Genomic DNA, 4,480 nt, shown 5'->3' with positions numbered 1-4,480 from the left:
TTTGTTCTTGAAAATTTTGAAATCCTGGGGGATTTTTTGAGGGGACACCTTGTCCCTGCAGACCCCAGGAATGACATTTGGCCAGCACTGCCACTCCAGGCACGGAGCTCTTGCTCCTTTTTCAGTAATGAATCCTYGGTTGTTCCGTGCAGCCCTCCAAGGGACTCTGGGATATATAAACAACCATTTGTGGATCACTTTGTTTTCACTGCCTTTGTCTGGAGGTGGGGATGGGGCAGCCCTGCTGAAGCTGAGTTTTAAATGCATTTTAAGGACAGARGTAGGGAAAAAYGGGCGTTTTTCCTGCAGGARTATCCTCTCCTGGCACTGAGGGATGAGCGATGCTCTGGGTTGGGTGGTGGAAAAGGAGCTTTTTCCCCAAATTCTCCCATCCTTAACTCAGGGTTTTGGAAATACCCCTTTGCTCCTTGCCTGGCAAATAAAACTGGGTTAATTTGGTGGCCGATGGAGTCTCACCCTGGAGTCCAGCAAAGATCTCCCTTTAATTTTCCTTTTAATTTCCTTTCAATTTTCCCTTRGGCCCGCCTGACCTTTTAATCCATTTCCCACCTCAAACTTCACTCATTTTCGTGTCCTTCTGTTTGTGGATTGGCCCTGGGCACAGTGTCCTGTTAGGAGAGCAGGAATTGCCTTTTCCTGGGAATGACTTTGGTGGAATTRTAAACCCCAGAGCTGCAGATTTCACTGTTTGAACAAGGCTGGGTGCAACACTCAGGTTTGTGTGCAGAGGGAAGGTGGCACAGAGGTCACAGGGTTTMATTCTTGGACTGTTGGGAGTGTTTAATTCATCATTTTCATTGATCAGGAGGGAGCTGGCACTGAGGGTGAATTTAACCCTTGGGCATTCCAGGATTATCCATGGAATTGCTGTGACAGGAAAAGGAGCGACGGGTTTGGGCTGAAAGAGGGGAAATTTGGGTTGGATATTCAGAAATTTGGGTTGGATATTCAGAAATTTTGATTGGATATTCAGAAGGAATTGTTCACTGTGAGGGTGGAAAGGGGCTGGGATGGAATTCCCAGAAATTCCCAGAGGAACTGTGGCTGCTCCATCCCTGGGAGTGACCCAGGCCAGTTTGGATCACCCTGGGATTATAGAAGCTGTCCCTGCCTGGGACTGGATAAGTTTTAAGATCTTTCCATCCCAAACCATTTCACAATTCTGTGATTATTTTGGGAGATAAGGAGTCACCTCCCATTTTTCAGATAGGAGCAGGATCTGGGTGACTCTCCACCCTTTTCCATGCCCTGGGGGCACAGAATTCCAGTTCAGTTTGCTCTGAGAGCTGTTCCTGCTGTCAGAGAGCCCAGCCTGGCTGCAGGAGCATCCTTTTCCTCCTGTCTGAGAGATCAGAGCATTAATTAGGATAAAATTGGGATTTTTACAAAGGTGGGGTGGCTGAAGGCCTGGCAAAACTGAGGAGGAGCCGCTTCTGGTGGGAGTGGAGCCGTGCAAAGCCAAGGAGGGAATTTACATCAAAGTTTCTGGCTGCTCACATCAGCAGAGCCTCAGAATTGATCTTGCACAACTTTGTTMTCTGGAGCCATCAGGAAAAAGCAAATTCAGGAGTTTCCTGTGGGTTTTGGGATGATGGGATGGGCAGTGCTGCTCCTGGGGTCACATTCTGTGTTTGCCAAACTCTCCAGTCCCAGTCCTGGGGGTTTTCACTTCTTTAGGGTGGCTCTGGAGGTGCTTGGAATCCTGGAATGATAGGGAATGTGGACATGAATGGTTCCTGTTGCTCTGTTCTCTTCCTTATAAATCATTTGACCTCCAGGGMTTCCCCTTGGAGCAGGATGGCCAATACCAGGACAACCACAGGGTTTTTACAAATCATTTTTCAGCCTCTCAATGCCAAGAAATCCCAAAATCCCCCTCAGTCCAACCCCTGGACCCCCATTCCCACATTCCCTTTTGCCTTCACTCATTCCAGCTRCCCTGTTTGTGTCAGCCCCACATTTTCCCTCATTTCCTCCAGCAGCATTCCCAACCTTCCACTGATCCAGAGTGAAAAATCCCACAAAATGATATTTCCATCCATACCCAGAGGGGTTTTTTTTTTTCCTTTTTGGACCAGAGCTGAGCTGTGAATTCAGCCCAAGCCCTGCTCCAGCTCGTGTTGGTTTTAAACAGGTCTGTTTGAACCTTTTTTAATTGGCAGCTCGGTTGGGAAAGCTCTGGAGTGTTCTGGGCATGTGAGCACAACTTGCAAAGGGATCGATGAAAGCRGGGCCACCTTACTGCAGGCACCAGTTCCTCTTTCATTAGAGCCACTCCTGCAGTTCCTGTGATTTGAAAATTGATGTTCAGCTCTAAAGAATCTCTTGTGCCATCCCTCTYGGGGTTTGCAGGGTAAATTGCTGCTGGATTTGCATTTAAAAGGGAGCGGTGGCTCCGCTGTTCTCGCTGGGTTATTTGGCCAGTTCAGTCCTGGTAAATTCAATATTTTGGATTATCACAGGATCGTTTAGGTAGGAAAAGTGCTCCATGATCACCGAGTCCAACCTGTGATTGATCCCCACTTTGTCCCCAGCGCAGAGCACTCAGTGCCACTTCCAGGAATTCCCTGGACACCTCCAGGGATGGGCACTCCAAACCTCCCTGGGCAGGAATAAATTCCTGTATTTAACAACCCTTTCCATGGGGAGATTCCTGCTGATGTCCCGGCCCAGCCTGAGGCCGTTCCCTCTCCTCCTGTCCCTGTTCCCTGGGATCAGATCCCAAATCCCCCCCGGCTGTCCCCTCCTGTCAGGGAGTTGTGCAGAGCCCCAAATCCCCCCTGATTCACCTTTTCTCCAGGCTGAACCCCTCACCTCCTTTAGGATTCCTGATTTTCCTGGTTTTGCTGATATTTGGGTTCCAGATTTGGACACTGACTGTTCCTTGGGGTGGGAAAGCAGCTGTGGCACAGTCCAGGTGGCATTTTGGCCACACAAATCATAGTCCTGACCAAACTGAGGGGCAAATTCAGCAGCTCTGGTGCTGCCAGGTGGCATTTCAGCCACACAAAGTGTGGTCCTGACCAAACTGAGGGACAAATTCAGCAGCTTTGGTGCCGCCAGGTGGCAATTCAGCCACACAAAGCGTGGTCCTGACCAAACTGAGGGGCAAATCAGCAGCTCTGGTGCTGCCAGGTGGCATTTCAGCCACACAAAGTGTGGTCCTGACCAAACTGAGGGACAAATCCACCAGCTCTGGTGCTGCCAGGTGACATTTTGGCCACACAAAGCAGGGTCCTGACCAAACTGAGTGACAAATCAGCAGCTCTGGTGCTGCCAGGTGGCATTTTGGCCACACAAATCATAGTCCTGACCAAACTGAGGGAAAAATCCAGCAGCTCTGGTGCTGCCAGGTGGCATTTTGGCCACTCAGAGTGTGGTCCTGACCAAACTGAGGGACAAATTCAGCAGCTCTGGTGCTGCCAGGTGGCATTTTGGCCACACAAAGCATGGTCCTGACCAAACTGAGGGACAAATCCAGCAGCTCTGGTGCTGGCAGGTGGCATTTTGGCCACACAAAGTGTGGTCCTGACCAAACTGAGTGACAAATCAGCAGCTCTGGTGCTGCCAGGTGGCATTTCAGCCACACAAAGTGTGGTCCTGACCAAACTGAGGGACAAATCAGCAGCTCTGGTGCTGCCAGGTGGCATTTTGGCCACACAAAGCAGGGTCCTGACCAAACTGAGGGACAAATTCAGCAGCTTTGGTGCTGCCAGGTGGCAATTCAGCCACACAAAGTGTGGTTCTGACCAAACTGAGGGACAAATCCAGCAGCTCTGGTGCTGCCATGTGGCAATTCAGCCACACAAAGCGTGGTCCTGACCAAACTGAGGGACAAATTCAGCAGCTCTGGTGCTGCCAGGTGGCATTTTGGCCACATAAAGCAAGGTCCTGACCAAACTGAGGGACAAATCCAGCAGCTCTGGTGCTGCCACGTGGCATTTTGACACCACAAAGCAGGGTCCTGACCAAACTGAGGGACAAATCAGCAGCTCTGGTGCTGCCACGTGGCATTTTGGCCACACAAAGCAGGGTCCTGACCAAACTGAGGGACAAATTCAGCAGCTTTGGTGCTGCCAGGTGGCATTTTGGCCACACAAAGCATGGTCCTGACCAAACTGAGGGACAAATTCAGCAGCTCTGGTGCTGCCAGGTGGCATTTCGGCCACACAAAGCAGGGTCCTGACCAAACTGAGGGACAAATTAGCAGCTCTGGTGCTGCCAGGTGGCATTTTGGCCACACAAATCATAGTCCTGACCAAACTGAGGGACAAATCAGCAGCTCTGGTGCTGCCAGTGCATTTCAGCCACACAAAGTGTGGTCCTGACCAAACTGAGCAACAAATCCAGCAGCTTTGGTGCTGCCAGGTGGCATTTTGGCCACACAAAGCAGGGTCCTGACCAAACTGAGGGACAAATCCACCAGCTCTGTCATCTCAGCTCTTCTCCCAACCTTTGA

The 4,480-nt window shown here is 50.5% G+C and overlaps 1 protein-coding gene across 1 annotated transcript in view; it reads left to right on the top strand.

The window, feature by feature from the left end:
• The window catches only part of PPP3CC (protein phosphatase 3 catalytic subunit gamma), a 31,037-nt gene that overhangs the window by 5,244 nt on the left and 21,313 nt on the right, over positions 1-4,480 (top strand). The window lies entirely within an intron of this gene.

Source organism: Malurus melanocephalus, unplaced genomic scaffold (genome assembly GCF_030028575.1).
Source record: "Malurus melanocephalus ecotype Western Australia unplaced genomic scaffold, MMel_1.1 scaffold_722, whole genome shotgun sequence".
Classification (NCBI taxonomy): Eukaryota; Metazoa; Chordata; class Aves; order Passeriformes; family Maluridae; genus Malurus; species Malurus melanocephalus.
This window is presented reverse-complemented; position numbering and strand designations above follow the sequence as displayed.